Source organism: Nanorana parkeri, unplaced genomic scaffold, assembly GCF_000935625.1.
Source record: "Nanorana parkeri isolate BGI_ZX_2015 unplaced genomic scaffold, ASM93562v1 scaffold167, whole genome shotgun sequence".
Taxonomy (NCBI): Eukaryota; Metazoa; Chordata; class Amphibia; order Anura; family Dicroglossidae; genus Nanorana; species Nanorana parkeri.
The window spans coordinates 1,381,094-1,398,208 of NW_017306435.1; the positions used below are offsets into that span (position 1 = coordinate 1,381,094).

The 17,115-nt window shown below is 41.9% G+C and overlaps 2 protein-coding genes across 2 annotated transcripts in view; one reads left to right on the forward strand and one right to left on the reverse strand.

Moving 5' to 3' along the window:
* Positions 1-645, reverse strand: part of HMG20A (high mobility group 20A) — a 31,442-nt gene extending 30,797 nt beyond the window's left edge. The window contains exon 1 of the mRNA XM_018554641.1: positions 561-645. The gene's annotated coding sequence lies outside the window, so the exon portion shown is untranslated. The remainder of the gene's footprint in view (positions 1-560) is intronic.
* Positions 646-1,026: 381 nt separating this feature from the next.
* PEAK1 (pseudopodium enriched atypical kinase 1) overlaps positions 1,027-17,115 on the forward strand; it is a 67,813-nt gene continuing 51,724 nt past the window's right edge. The window contains exon 1 of the mRNA XM_018554655.1: positions 1,027-1,133. The gene's annotated coding sequence lies outside the window, so the exon portion shown is untranslated. The remainder of the gene's footprint in view (positions 1,134-17,115) is intronic.

Sequence of the window (17,115 nt, forward strand, 5' to 3'; positions counted from 1 at the left end):
AACAGAGAGACTGATTGGTTGCCATAGGCTACTGCTCCAGATTTTGTCTGCTCCACTTTTGATAAATTCCCTTCTATGTTGGTAACACTGGATTTGTGCATTTTATTTTAAATTAAGGATGCCATTTCCTATCAAAAAAAAATCGCCCAACTAATCGATTAAGAAAATTATTATTACTTGCAGGCCTAACTCGATGTGTTTTTTAAAATGCATTGTTTCTGTACAGGCCAAGTCAGGGGTCTTTTGATAGGTGCTGCGTTGCCTTGTTCGGCATTAATACGTAATTTGGTACTACAGGATGCCTGCAATATTCCTCAATACACACCGACGCCCGCTGTGAACCTGGCACATAGGCAGCAATTGGTTTTAATGTGTCTTCGCACATTGAGCCTGCACCAACTCACCTAGTGTGAACGAGCACCTAGTTTATAGACAATGCCCAGCACCTACAGCCTATCACATGAACCTGTACGCAATTATCAGCTTCCGGCTATTCAAAAAACAGAAAAACTACCGCACACCGGTAACGGAACAATATAGACGCGAACACAACAAATTACCAGCAACTCCACGTCTCCCTCCGCACCGGCTCCTTAGCAACCTGCAGTCACGTACAGCGCACGTCGTACGTCTCCCGCGGAAGAGGTGCCGATGTTTCCACTGTATCACTCCGCCGCTTTTCTACTCAGCTCTTTACAAAGCCACTTCATTTTTTTATAAGCAAGGAAATTCGTACGACAATGTGGGGACAATTATCAAGTGCTTTACACCTGACGGCGAGACACCGCACGTTCCAAAAAGAATCCACAGAACTATATTCTTCACAGTAATCACACTATGTAATGTTCCGCGACCCGGAGCATGCCGGTAGTTGTGGTTTGTTAGAGTGGCCGGTGATGTGTATACACACGGTGAAGCTTGCCTATTGGGTATAACACGTGGCCAGGGATTGGCTGTCTTGGTGTTCCAGACCTCTCTCTGTTTGACTCAGTGCTGAAGGAGGGCGGGGCGCTGATTGGTTGGCAGGATGAGGATGCGGCGGCAGACAGTGGAAGGGGGCGGTGACGTAGAACCGTCTGGATGGGAGTGGTGAGACATCTGTGTGCTGCTGTGACATAAGAACGTGACGTCAGGTAGGTGCTCCGTCACCTCATTCTCACTACACTGATTTCCATACGCCGGGGACGTGTAACATGACAAGTGTGACAGGAGGCTGGCAGAGGGGGCTGGGTGAGGGGGGAGTGGCAGTGGGCACAATGGTGGGTTCTCTGATGGTGACAATAGAAGCTGCTATGGGTGACACAGGTGTCTGCATTACTATGTGGATAGAATAGGCTCACTGCAGGATTTCTGGGTACCTGAAGAGCAACTTCACCCCAATCCTGAACGACACCCCAAAACGAATAATGTAAAAGGGCACAAATACAAATGTTAAAGGTAAAAAACCCTTCTCACCTTTCCACGCCATCTCATGTTACCTTGTGTTCCAGCCAACGTTGAGTGTGCCACCTCGGTCCTGAGCTGCCATCTTCACTGCGGGCATCTGCCTTGTTTTCCAAAACATCTGCACACCCAGCGCTCTAGCCAAGGAATCATATTGTTTACACATTGCCATAATATCGGCGACATGTAAATAATATGATGCCTCTTGTAGGGTGCTGGGTGCCCATGTGCTGCCAATCCATCCCACACATGCACCCAGCGCTCTAGCCAAGGAATCATATTGTTTACACATTGCCATAATATCGGCGACATGTAAATAATATGATGCCTCTTGTAGGGTGCTGGGTGCCCATGTGCTGCCAATCCCACACATGCACCCAGCGCTCTAGCCAGGGAATCATATTGTTTACACATTGCCAAAATATCGGTGCCCATGTGCTGCCAATCCTACACATGCGCACGAAACGCTTTAGCCGTGGCTTCATATTATTTACACATCATTGCGGATACTTTGTCAGCCTGTAAACAATATGATTCCCTGGCTAGAGCGCTGTGTGCACAGGTGTGGGATTGGTATTGTGGGCGCACCCACCCAGACTCCTGGGATACATGACGTTCATATCCTAGCAGTCTGTGGGCAGTACAGCTATGTCATTCAGGCCTAGCCAGGAAATGTGGGGAAGAAAACCAAAAGAAAGTATTTATAAAACAATACAAAGCAGTATTTCATTTAGTAAACTCCTGGGGGAAAATATTAGTATTCTCTCAACTTGTAAAAGAGATTAAAGATCTGCTTTAAAAAAAACTCCAAAAACGGGCGACTAAAATCTTAACCCCTTTGCAGTGGGGCTACCCCATGCAGTGTAAGTGTTAACGTGATATCAAAGGCTAAAGGTTTATAAGCTAGTTTAGTTTCCTGCAGAATCACCTGGTCCCCTGAGCACTGTCCCTGATCTCCTGTTTAAGGGTGACTCCTTTACCTTGCAGGGTCCTATGGAGCCACCATTGTGTGTGCCAGTTAGCTAATACCCAAACAGTGATTGCATCTGATTGGCTGCAGTCACTGTTTGTCAACAATTTTTGGCCCATCTCCTTTGACAAAAATCGATAAAAAAATACACCCACCACCAATGAGGAGATACTATCAAAATAATGTAAGACAGTGCTGGACAAATCCCAGAAGCCAGGTAGCCAATGCACTGTAAAATTACAGCCGGTGCATAACTTTTGAGCTTCTCTAGTTGTTGCCAATGGAGCTGGCTGCTAAAAGAAATCCAGATGGCTCCTGGATTGGACAGACGGGCTCCTGAATTCCAGGTGAATCTGTGCACTGCTGATGCAAGACATATGTAGCCATTAAACCAGCCAACCAATGCTTTCTAAGAATCATGTATTTCTGTGTGGTCATTGACGGCCTTTGTCTTCATCAGCTTTGATATGTAGCCGACTCCACTCTGTAATGTCTCTAAAAGTGTCGTGCTTGCAGTCCATCCAACAATGGAGTTCTTACAGGGGGCTGCTTGTTCCTAGAAAATAGGGAAATAGTCCAGAAATTTCCAGTCATGTTCACCAACTCTGCAATCTTTCATATTATTACAATTAGGGATGCACCAATACTGATACTTGTATCAGTGCCGATACCGAATATTTGGGCGAGTACTCGTACTCGCCCAATTGCTCCAATACTTACCTCCGATACTGGAACGTCTGGTTAGAGGGAGAGTGCCGAGGGAGCATGGAGTCGGCTTCCTAACCAATCAGGAAGCCGGGGGTCATTTAATGACCTGTCTCCTGGCTTCCTGATTGGGTAGGAAGCCAGGCTGCCGAGGAAAAAGTGAAGCCGGCATCCTAGCCAATCATGGAGGCGGGTCATGACGTGCTGCAGGCTTCATGATTGGCTAGGAAGCTGGCTTCACTTGTTGCTAGGCAGCCTGGCTTCCTACCCAATCAGGAAGCCGGACAGCACCTCATGACCCACCGCCCAGCTTACTGATTGGTCAGATAGCCAGGCAGTCTCGGCAAATGAAGTCAGTGTTCTTTCGATAGCACACCGGCTTCCAATGCATTCAGGAAGCCGGTCGACGGGTCATGATCTGCCGCCCGACTTCCTGATAATCAGGGCAGATGGCACCAGTATCAGTACTCGGCATCGCCAAGTACCAGAAAAAAAATATCGGTGTTCGATACCAAAAAAACTGTATCGGTGCATACCTAATTACAATGGTCTAAGTCTATTCCCAGATTAACCCCCCCCATAAAAACAAAAATGTACCCATGCAGTGAGGCTGCCTTCAGTCAGTTCTTGTCTGGGTATGGTGTAAAGCACTTTACGTACCTGAACCCCGTTACTCTGGCGGTCGGCATCCTCCTCTCTGCTGTTTAGCGTGGATGGAGGAATGTTTTTAGATTTCTTCTATTCAAGCCCACAGACTACTAGATGATAATTAGGTTATATATAGGGAGTAATCCAGTTCCTCATGTACTAAGGTGAGACTACCAGATGATAACTATGTTACAAATAGGAATTACACCAGTTCTTCATGTATTAAGGTGAGACTACTAGATAATAGTGTAAATAGATTACACACAGGGACTTCTCCAGTTCTCATCTACTAAGACAAGACAACTAAATGAAACATTGATTCCATATAGGAATTACTCCAGTTGCTCATGTACTAAGATAAGACTACTAAATGATAGATTCCATATAGGAATTACTCCAGTCCCTCATGTACTAAGGTAAGACTACTAAATGATAGATTCCATATAGCAATTACTGCAGTTCATCATGTACTAAGTTTACAGAATGATTGATTCCATATGGGAATTACTTCAGTTTCTCATGTACTAAGATAAGATTACTAAATGATAGATTCCATATAGGAAATACTTAAATTCTTCGTGTACAAACATTACTAATTTATAGATTCCATTTGGGAATTACTCCAGTTTCTCTTACACTAAGTTGAGACTTGTAGATAATAACTAGATTCTATCTAGAAATGACTCCAGTTCCTCATGTACTAACATGAGACTACTAAATGGTAGATTCCATATAGAAATGACTTCAGTTCCTCATGTACTAAGATGAGACTAATAAATGATAGATTCCATATAGGAATGACTCCAGTTCCTCATGTACTAAGATGAGGCTACTAAACTATAGATTCCATATAGAAATGACTCCAGTTCCTCATGTACTAAGATGAGACTACTAAATGATAGATTCCATATAGAAATGACTTCAGTTCCTCATGTACTAAGATGAGACTAATAAATGATAGATTCCATATAGAAATGACTCCAGTTCCTCATGTACTAAGATGAGACTACTAAATGATAGATTCCATATAGAAATGACTCCAGTTCCTCATGTACTAAGATGAGACTACTAAATGGTAGATTCCATATAGAAATTACTTCAGTTCCTCATGTACTAACCTTACTGAATGATAGATTCCATATGGGAATTATTCTATATCCTCATGCACTAAGGTGAGGAGTTTAGTGAACACACGTTGCACCATATTTGCACCTAATGGGATTTGTCTTCTATGAAATGGTATGCATTGATCATGTTCGGAGGTTGTGCCCAGCCATTTCCCAATGATTTGCTGTACTGTCAGTGACACAATCGGAATGTATTTGGAGGATGAGCCTGATAGAGTGAATAGTAAAAGCAGGGTGGGTAATGTGTGACAGCGAGGAATGAAATCTTTGTGAATGTGGATGCTGTGGGATCACGCACAGACAGCGCTGAAAGGATGGTGAATGACAATGCTGACTCTTTTGGGTGACAGCCAGAGATTGTCACAGTTCATGATGGATTAAACTGAGGGAGTGAACGTGAATTGTGGAAGTACAATGACAGACGGAGGGTGTGACTGTCGGATATACTGCAGCCTACATTTGAAGAGTCAGCACCCATGGAGGAGAAACCCATTACATTGCTGTATTATTTCTGTACAGAGGGGTAGAGGAAGCATATTGTATCCATCTTCAGCTAGTTCTCCACGTAAAGCATCAGCAGATTGCCAGCAAATTGTACAGGTTCTGAGAGGCCCCATTCACACCTGTAGCTTGAAGATATGAAAATGCTTAACAATAAACATTCCATTGTCTTCTACGGTGCCTGTTCACACCTAAGCACTCATGCGCCTGTAGCAAACCGCCCGTTGCTCCAAAAAGTACAGAAGTTTCTTTCCAGTAAGAATTTTGCTGCATTTACACCTGAGTGTGAGTGCTCACAGGCAATTTTTGTTATTTGTACATTTTTGAGCTTTTTTAGGTATATTCAAGCTTGAGCATTTTTTTGTTTTAGCCAATGGAAAGCTAGGTAGTAGGAGAAGGAGATTGTAACATTTAGGCCCCATTCACACACGAATCGGCCTGCACGTACAGCTCCGTGGGGGGCCGTACCAAGTAGCTGCCGGGAAGGACAGGTGCTGCGTGTGATTAGAACGCAGCCCCCGTCCTTCTTTATGCCCCCCTACACTAACCTCATTTGCAGGTCCGTAGGGGTGTGGGTTTTCTGGCCGGGACGCATACATGTTCCATTCCGGCGGCGTATGAATACGATCACCCGCACCCCTACGGACCTGCAAATGAGGTTAGTGTAGGGGGGCATAAAGAAGGACGGGGGCTGCGTTCTAATCACACGCAGCACCTGTCCTTCCCAGCAGCTACTTGGTACGGCCCCACACGGAGCTGTACGTGCAGGCCGATTCGTGTGTGAATGAGGCCTAAGCCTTGAATCATGTTATTTTCAGGTCTATGGAGCCAAACACAACAGGGCTGCCACTAATGATTGGATAGGCGCTTGGATAGGTTCATCCGAGGAATTACAGCTGCCAGTGGCAAGATTCCGCAGATAGCAGCTGAATGTAAATACAGCAGGTAGTGGGCTGGTGCAATAGCTAGCCTGCTATTGGCCATTTCAAATTGCAATAGCCAATAGCAGGCTGGCTATTGCAATCACCCACTGCTTGCTGTGCCCTCCTCCCAGCATGGAGGAGGAGAGAGCTAGGGGATCCAACCAACTAATCGATAATGAGAACAGTTGACAACTATTATTATAATCGATTCATTGGTTGCAGCCCTAAAACACATCTCATTCTGCTTCAAAAGTAGCTCATGTACCCTTTTGAGCTTCAGGCAACGATATGTGAACAGGCACAATTTAAAAGCATGGGATTTTGGCTGTTGAGCGCTTTGGTGCTTTGAACTTCAAGAAAACACTGGTATGAATCGGGGCTCAAGCATTTTGACTCCCCCCAAAAAAGTATATATGGGCGTTTTTCAGACACTCCCATTTAAATGTCTAAGGTTCCATTCACACCATAGCATTGTGTTAAACACACAGTTCTGTGCGATTGTCGCATGCTACTGAGCAATGTACTTCCTGTGCTTTAAAGTGCAGGAGGTTTGAATGGCACCCCAACGCACAGTATTGCGGTACTGCATGTTGTGGTATGGTCAGGCGCATTGCGGCTGTAGGTGCGCTTAAAGGGGGCCATTCAAATCAATAGCAAGCCAAGGCACCTCCTGCACTGTAATGCATAGTAGCGTGTGTTATTCACACAGAACCGTTGGATTAATGCAATGCTATGGGGTGAATGAGCCCAAAAGGCTTGATTCTGCGTCTGTACTACAAGCAGTGCATATAAACAATGGAAAAAATGCATGTACCGATGTAAAAAAGCCTATATATCACCTGGCTGTGGTCATGCTTGTGTGTGAATGCAGCCTGAGTTTCTATCACTTTTGGAGTTTTTTTTTTTAAGTTTCTCCATCCATGTCTTCATCACCGTTTGTTACTCTTTCTTCATAATAACGCTCCCTTCTATTCTTACTCTTGTCTTCATAATAACGCTCCCCTTCTATTCTTACTCTTTCTTCATAATAACGCTCCCCTTCTATTCTTACTCTTGTCTTCATAATAACGCTCCCCCTGTATTCTTACTCTTGTCTTCATAATAACGCTCCCCCTGTATTCTTACTCTTGTCTTCATAATAACGCTCCCCCTGTATTCTTACTCTTGTCTTCATAATCACGCTCCCCTTCTATTCTTACTCTTGTCTTCATAATCACGCTCCCCTTCTATTCTTACTCTTGTCTTCATAATAACGCTCCCCTTGTATTCTTACTCTTGTCTTCATAATAACGCTCCCCCTGTATTCTTACTCTTTCTTCATAATAACGCTCCCCCTGTATTCTTACTCTTGTCTTCATAATCACGCTCCCCTTCTATTCTTACTCTTGTCTTCATAATAACGCTCCCCTTGTATTCTTACTCTTTCTTCATAATAACGCTCCCCTTTATTCTTACTCTTGTCTTCATAATAACGCTCCCCTTCTATTCTTACTCTTTCTTCATAATAACGCTCCCCCTGTATTCTTACTCTTGTCTTCATAATAACGCTCCCCCTGTATTCTTACTCTTGTCTTCATAATAACACTCCCCCTGTATTCTTACTCTTTCTTCATAATAACGCTCCCCCTGTATTCTTACTCTTTCTTCATAATAATGCTCCCCTTCTATTCTTACTCTTTCTGCATAATAACGCTCCCCCTGTATTCTTACTCTTTCCCTTTCTCTTCCTTCCTCTCTTTCCATGTCCCTCCCTCATTAAATTTCCATTTCCATATCTAGAGTTCTGGCTAAGACTAAGCTCGGTCTTCCGTTAACCAATTCACATCCACCATTGAACAAACCAGTGGAGAGTTATTGCCGCTCACTGTAGACATTTAGGTCAGCTATATGGTTTAAATTAGAGGTGAGGGTATACTCTACAGGGGAATCTGATTGTAGATAATAAAATATTTGGTGTCAATATGTTAATGAAAGTATTTCAAATATTTCCTGTTTTAATTAAAAAAAAACATAACAGATTGTCTTTACAGGTTAGGGTACAAACATCCATACAAGGATTGTGACTTTTACTTTCACTAGTGAATTCCTGTCATAGGCACATGTTGGTATTCTTCTGAGGATGAGTAAATGGGATGATGTATGAATGTCACGTCTGGGTGTTTAACAGACCTATGCACAGCAGTGGCATTGTATTCGGCACATTAGCGAGCAAGTTGCTTGGATTGTGCAATAGGCTGCTGCTTGCTATGGACTGAATCTTCTTTGAGAACATACGTAAAAAAAAAATTGTTAATACTGTGGTGCTAGTCATGAATGTCGGGAAAGGGTTTGTCTTGGAGATTCTACTGTCACAATGGAACAGGGGTCGCTTGATCTTGGACACGGGCCCAGCTCTGATCCCACACAGGGACTTAGTCAGGATGCGTGAGAGAGCAGACAGCTGTTGTGATATGCTCCCTTGTTGTTTCTCATTGCTCTGAACAGTTTAACGTGTTCATTATCAGTATATAGATGGTCCTAATACAGTAGAATCGTTAAATAAAGAGTATGCAAAGCTTGGTGTTCGTTCTGATAATATCTTTGGAAGTTATAGAGTATTTCCTGTTGTAACAACATAAAACTACTAAGGGTTAGTATTTGAAAACATTATTTAGGCCCCGTTCACATCTTCACATTTTAGCATGCACGTTGGAATGCAAAACAGCTCATGTGTCATAGAAACACATGTTAACCAATGAGACCTTTGACATCTATGCACTGCATTGCGAAAAATGAGGCATATCCATTTTTTTTAAACGCGTGTATATGCACTACAAGAAACTGAAATAAGTACAAAAGGGGACACCCATAGATGTGAGTCTGGCCTTAGTTATCTTTACAATGTAGCCTTTTACAAGTCATGTTAAAGAAGAACGCCGGGCACATAAAATCTTAACCCTTGCAGTGGGGCTACCCTCGCACTGCAAGTGTTAAGTTCTCATTTTGCCTAGGGATTTAAAATAACAAAGATGTACTCACCCGAACCGCAATCCCGGCTGGCTGTTAGAACGATCCCCTCCGCTCCTTTGGTCTAAGGTCCTGTGAGTCATCTCATCCTATATAGTGTATAGGAGGTAAGGATGCCGAGGGACATTCTATTGTTGGATCGGAGGAAGAGACAGACTGAGGAGATGGGTCTAGGAGCCAGCAGGGATCGTGGTTTGGGTCAGTAGAACTCTGTTTTTTTAGCCCCCTACACAAAACAATCATTTAACCCTTGCAGTGTGGGGATAGCCCCATTGCCAGGTTTAAGATTTTATTGGCCCGGAGTTCTTTAGGTTGCTAATAGATAGGTAGATAATGTCTTGGAAGAGGCATTTAAAGGGTCTGTTGATCCAAATAGTGGTCTTTTTTCAGGAGTTTGGTCAGTTGAGTCAGCCTCTGGCTTTTTTCTATCTTAGTAGTCTCCCATAGCAAGCTCTCACCTCTACGTTTCCAAACATTGTTCCAGCCCACCTTTTGGAGTCTTAGTTTTCCTTGTACAGTAGGAGTGTTCCCACTAATTCTGATGTGTGTTCTGGCACAAAACAAATATCCCCATGGAAATATTATCCTTCACTTCCAGCTCCAATGGCTACTGGACATTTTTGGATTTCCCTTTGAGTGTGGGAAAATGTACCTAATAAAACCTGGCAGAGACCGTAAACCTTCTCCACTATATTCGGAGAACCCTGAATGGTCTTCAAAGCATCTCTATATGATGTCATATATAACTGGAATACACCTGAAAGCACACTGCATTTGCCCAAGCTCATAAGGACCTTTCTGTATACCAGCACTGCAAAGTCTGGAAGCATTCAAGATTAGAGATTGTCAGATTCCCCGCCTCCCCGCTCCAATCCTCTAGTGCTGACTGGAGGAATGGACAGAGAGGGCACAGCTGGCTTTGCCTCTAGATAGGCAGATCCAGCTGTCAATCAGCCAACTGGGTGGATCTCGACAGCATTGTCGGGATCTGTCCAGGCTGCGGTGCTTTCACCATTAGCCCGCTATATAATGAGTTTTGGGTTACGGCAGGATGTTAGTATATGTCCGCCCGTGACCCTAGAGAGAACAATAGGAAAAAAATATTACCCCATAGCTCTCTTTTAAAGACCTCTTACGGACTGGAATGATGCCAACTGATTAGCATAAAGCAAATGCGTACCAGTAAAAAAGAAAACAAGAACAGCACCCTCTCGTCGTGTAATACCGCTTTTTATTAAACATTGATCTAAAAGCAAATTAAAGGCAATGGGTAGGTAAGGGGTTAACGCGTTCAATGGTTAAACCATCTTCGTCACAACCAAAACCATGTCTAACCTTTGGGTTAGACATGGTTTTGGCTGTGACGAAGATGGTTTAACCATTGAATTGCGTTAACCCTCACCTACCCAATTGAACAGCAGCCCCTCTGGTGAAATTATCTGGAATTTGGTCTCTTGGATCCTTTGAAGAGTGAGACATTTCTACCAAAGCACGGAACAGTTTGGATTATACACAAATGTGTACCAGTATTCAAAAAGGGGTCGAGAGGTATGCATGAAACTACAGATCAGTTCATATGTAAAGTATTTGGGGACTGGCAAGAAACTATATCCAAGATTCTGTTTGTAAAAATGGTATCATAAGTAACATTTAGCATGGAGTTATTATAGACTGTTCTTGTCAGACCAACTTGATAACGTTCTATGAGGAATTGAATAGAATTCTAGATAGAGGAATCCCGGTGGACACAGCATATCTGGATTTTGTGAATGTATGCCACGCTGTACCTCAGAAATGTTTACTTCAAAAAAGGTCTGTTGGTACATAAATAGGAAACTGGTTACAGAAACATGTCTAGAGAGTAATAATAAAAGACTCATTCTCTAAATTGACTAGGGTTGTGAGTGGTTCTGATTTGGGGCCATTGCATTTTAACTTGTTTATAAAAAGATATTGAGGTTGGAATTAAGAGTTCAATTTCATTTTTTTGCTGCAGGATAATAAATTTGGCACATAATAAAGACCTAGATAAAATAGGGAGATGAGCAGCTATATAGCAGATAAGATTCAATATTGAAAAATGTAAAGTTGTGTATTTGGGAGCTTAAAATACACATGCAAAATACTAATTACTTCTGTGGGAGAATCTGTGATGGAAAAAGATTTGGGGGTCCCTGTAGACCACATACTTAGCAATAGCACGTAATGTCAATATGTGGCTAACAAAGCCAGCAGAATTCTCTCATGCATTAAAAAGGGCAAATATTCAAGAGATAAATCAATAGTTCTACCCTATTTTTTAATACATAAAAAACACTGGTGCCTCATCTTGAATATAGATTTGGTCAGTGATTGGATGTGGGCCTGAAGGAGAGGTCAGGGCTCAGGATTACACCTTAGCATTTGTGGAAGGACTGATAATTGTGCTACTGATCTCAATGGAAATGTCAGGGGAGGGGAATCTATATCTACATTATGACTTTCATTATAGTTTATGTAAACCCTAAATCAATTTTTTAGTATATTTGGTATCTCACTATATACAGTTTTCTTAAGCAAACACTTTTTGGTGTCTCTGTTGCAAAGTTCCCGGAGATCCTGCCAGTAACACCACCTCCTGTTGCAGAATGACAGCACGTAGCAGTGGATTTCAAAATCTTCTGCCCAACATTCACACGGCACAACCACCACCAGATGGAGCCATAAAGCTTAGGAAATTCCATGTTGCAGATCAGGAGTTTAGAATTTAGTAGCTATATACTTGGTTTGGTCAGTGACTCAGAAAGTAGCGAAGGCAGACACCAGGCAGAAGCATCTGCAGACATAGTGGTTAGCAATGGCCGCCTACATATTATTTCAGTCAGGTCACCTTTACTACGTTTACAGTGAGCAACTCTGACACTGTGGGAAAGAATTTGGTTAAGTTGCACTCTTAGTCTATTTTAGGCTTCTGAATTATGGAAAAATTACAGAAAGCCCATGATTGTGTAAACCAGAATATTCTTGAAAATAGAACTTAAATCGGCATTTGTTAATAAAACAGATTTCATTTATGGTTATTTTACAGCACATATATTTAATCATATGCCTTCTTTAGTGTATCTGTCATCCCAATAAACCAAATGACACTGTTGTTTAAGTCATATTAACCACAAAATGGACAAACACACACCCAAATGTAAAGCACTCCTAAAAGAAAACATGTTTTTTTTGTATATGATTCCTCTGAAAAAAATATTCAGTACTGTATATTTGATACAAAAGTAAGAAATCCTTGCATGTCTCTTGAAATGGCTGACTCAAAAGCCAAACCTACCGTGTGTGGAATAATAAATGCAACCTGCAAAGTTAATTTGATTGGTTCTCTTACATTATCAAATTGCTTACATACCACGTGGTACTAAAGCCCATGGAGGGCTCTGGCCTCCTGATGTCAATACCAAGTTAGAAAACTGAAGTTAGCTTAAATGTAAAACAATTCTAGGAAAACTATGACCTTGTATCACCATGAGAACATACATGTTCCTGAGGCATACTGCACTATATTAAACCGTGTAGACACCTAGCATATTCCTCTTCCTGTAGCACTTCAGAGGAAGGAAAAAGACTCAATAACCATTCCTCTGTCTGATGTAATAAGAAATCTGTTTCCTAACAGTGTGGTTATAGACAGAGGTGACTTCATTACAAACCACAGTTTCTACTAATCCAAATGTTTTCAATTTAAGCCCAACTCCAGTTTTCATACTAATTTGGTATTGTCATCAGGAGGCCAAAGCCCTTAATGGGCTTTAGTACCATGGAGTATGTAAAAAATCTGGTACTGTAAGAGAAACCAATGAAATTTACTTTTCAGGTTGGATTTATTATTTCACATGCTTTTGAAGTATCTTTTTTACTCCATTAAATTATCTATTTCCTATTTGTTCTTTGTTTTTTTTTTAAATTTGGGATGGAGTAGGAAATGTTTAGTAAGTCTGGGGTTCCATTGGGCACATTTGCTCTTGCTCCCTTTCCTGGAGACACAAGAGGAAGTCAGAGAAAATCTCCCCAAAGTGATAGGAAATCCCCTTTATGCAATTGTCACTGGAAGAAGTGTCCTCATTGGAAGAATAACCCTCACCTATTCCAGTGGTAACATTTTACCATGGTGATCCATCACTTTCTGTCCCGGTGACAATTGGCAAGGGTGTATTTCTCCAGAGGAAATGCAGACAGTTGTAAAAAAGAAATCTGGGAGGGGTTCTCACCCTCTCCCGTTCTATACCTTCACCCCTCTGTACATAAACCTAAAGTTTTGCTCACAGCCAACAGTGCGTACTGTAGACCTCTCCTAGTAGCTTAATGGCTAGTTCACACCAGATGCAATTGTAATGCCTATTCAGTTTGGCAGCTGCATCAAAATGGCGTCACAATGCTTTTCTATGGGATTGCTGGTGCTCTGTTCATACCAGTGTAGTCTGTTCCTGATGCAGTCAGAAAAAATACTGCTTTCCCCATTTTAGCTGCACCTGTTCGCAATGGAACACATCAAAAACACACTGGAACGCACTGGATTGCACCTGAAATCCCATTTTAGTTTTTTTTTTTTTTAAACGTGTCAAAATCGTGATAAAAACTTGGCAAAAGGCATCACACTGCAGCTGTTCGGACGCACACAGTTCTATTGCAGTTATGGTGTGGACTAGCCCTTACAGTAGATTTTCACTGGGAAGCGTGGGTGGCAATGCTGGATTTACACAGTTACTCATGCACCAGGACATCAGTTGGACTATAAACATTCTTGATGTAGTAGAAATTTATATTCTGACACCCTGTACAAGAGAAAAATATATTTTTATGTTTAGCTGCTTTGTCTTATAATATTGACCTTGTCAAAAAATATAGGGAAAATGAATAATTAATTCTAGTCTAAAAAACCCTTTTAAATGACCCCTTTTGGCTTTTCATTCTATGTATATGTAATACAGAAGCATAAATATAAAACATGATGCTGTATTACTATCTGCAAGTCCTATGTCAGATCGAGCTGTCTTCAGAAGCGTCTGCTCAATGTTGTTAGCTCCTTCTTTCTAGCTAAGAGCCAGGGAAGAACTACATCAAACAACATGCTGTGTGAATCAGCCTTAGGAGACATGCAAACTGCTATAAGGCATTCCAGAAGCAGATTTTGAAAAAAAGAAACAGATTGTACCATTAAAATGATGGTCCTTCCCCACTGTTCTTACATAGTACAGTCTCCCTTAACTGCCGTTATTTTTCAAGGGATTCTGTCGCCAGTAAAAAACAAAACCCTTAAAACTATGGGCCTTCTATAAAGGAAATAATTAATATTTATTTTTTCTCCCAAACGCACCACTAATCCTCACTTATTTGGAGAGTTAGGCTTGCCTAAGAATCTTCAGCATCTGACAGTTCTGGGCTATGTCGGGTGCCTGATCCAATGCTGAGCACTGTGGTTCAATCTGCAAACCCAGTGTCACTGCTGTGTCCTGTAGTAATGTAGGGGGGTCAGTGGGAGCGACCACTGAGCACAGAGGGGTGCCAGGCATCCAGCATAAGGTCTCGTTCACACCTAGGCGTATTACCGCGAATCGCGGTAAAAAACGCGCGGCGGTCACGCGACAGACGCGCATATGCAATACGCCTAGGTGTGAACGAGACCGAAGTGTCAGATGTTGAAGATCCTTCAGCAAGCTCTGCTCTTCATGAGAGTGAAGATTTGTAGTGCGGGCGGCAAGACAGGTACGGTAAGTATTAAATCTTTTCTTTGCAAGGAGCCCATAGTTTCAAGTTTGTATTTTAGCAACAGAGTCACTTTAAAGCAGAACTAAGGTTATTTTAGTAAAAAGTAGACAAATGCTTTTCCCTACCTGCCTGCATTTTTTTGGTACATGTGCAGCTTAGTGTACAGTCTCCGAATGATTTTGCGCTGGGACAGAGTAACTTCCGTGCGCATGATTCCGTGCTTCATCCTGGCCTTGGACATCCCAATGCTGGAGGAGGTTGCTTTGCATGGTAACTCGTGTTCACATACATTTGCTGTGCATACAAAAAGCTCCTGGGAGCCTAACATTTTTCATTGATCTGGTGGTTTAGAGCCACTTTAAGCTGGGTCACTCTGATGAGAGAAAAGTGGTGTTGCCTCTGAAAACTATTGAGGGGAATTTATCAAAACTGGAGCAGACAAAATCTGTAGCAGCTGTGCATGGTAACCAGTCAGCTTCTCTGTTTTATTTTCAAAGCTTAACTGAACAGACTGAAGAGAGAAGCTGATTGGTTGCCATGCACAGCTGCTCCAGATTTTGTCTGCTCCAGTTTTGATAAATTCCCCTTGTTGACTTTTTAAATACTGAGAAACATTGTGATTTCTATTTATGTTACTTAACTATATATAATTGTATAAAGAATTTTACAAAATAAATTTGCAATAATGGTGCTTTGAAGTTACACGTGGTATATGCACAGCTTGAATATATACGTATGCGAACTTATTAAAGCAGAACTAAATTCTCACAAAAGAACACTTAGGGCTTCATGTATAAAGCCCCGGGCGGATGCGAATTTCCTATATTTGTCAGCGCCATCTATGGGCCCTAGTGCTGTGCGAATGGTATCTGCCCATCGTAACAGGCATTCTAACCCTTTTCCATCTGAGAAAAAAGTACTGTAAGTGTGCTCTGATTACCTATTAGAGAGATTTCAACTTTATGTGGCCAAGAGAAAGCTTCCAATGTAGTTGTAGACAGCTATAAAAACCCACCAGAGGTTCTGTCTTCTTCTACTCTGCCTGTCTGTCTTCTTCTACTCAAAAGTTGGCTGCAGTTGATTATAATTGTTCATCATAATTCTTTTTCCTTACAGTGTACTATTCCAATTATGCTTCACCAAAGTGAGGGTTAGTAAGAGTAACGAACTCAGTGGGAACAGAGAGAACAAACACTGTTTGTGTGGTATGCAGCACAAGATACATGGTCTGTCATATGGGATAATGATTATTTACTGTAAAACTGGTGCAGGTATTGTGACTGATGCAACAGATAACCCTGAACTAAACAGAAGCCCACTGTGTGCTTTAAAAGATATTTATAGCCACATGGCGAACACAATTTGATTTTATTATGGCATGCAATTTATTCTCTTGCCATGGATCTGGCCCACAAGCAATGTATCATTCATAGGGTTTCCCTAGGATTATGCAAATAATCAAGCATACATATAATTTCCATGTAAAGATAAGTGTATATAATAAATTATGTACACATTAAATAAAACATTCTGTTTTTTCTTTAGCATTCTTATTCCCCATCTATTACTACTGTGAAACTTATCAGTGAACATTGAATTTTGTGCAATGTAAAGCAGAACCGCTCAACCCATAGCTGAAATACATGTATGCAAACTTCTTTTCTTGCTGCGTATTTTTAATTCTGTGTTTTGACTCTTGTGATGTTATACTGCACAGCCAGGTGATTGACAAATCTTATTCTAATGTTTTTTTAAATAATGCATAAATGGTCTTAAATTGTATCTTTAGGGCTTGTTCACACCGAATGCGGTGTGTTCCAGAGCGGTAGCTAGTGGAACACACCGCAATCCCTCACAAAACTTCCCCCTGTGTTCTGGGGCGGGAGGGGGCATGGCAGTGCATTGAATTCATGGGCACAGCTTCCAGGCCCCCCACCCATAGTGCGATCGGACGCGTGGCAAAACTTTGCCTGCGTTCCATTCCACTGGAAACGCCAAAAATGCTGCTGGCTCAATTTTCTGCGTTTGCAGTAGAACTGCACTG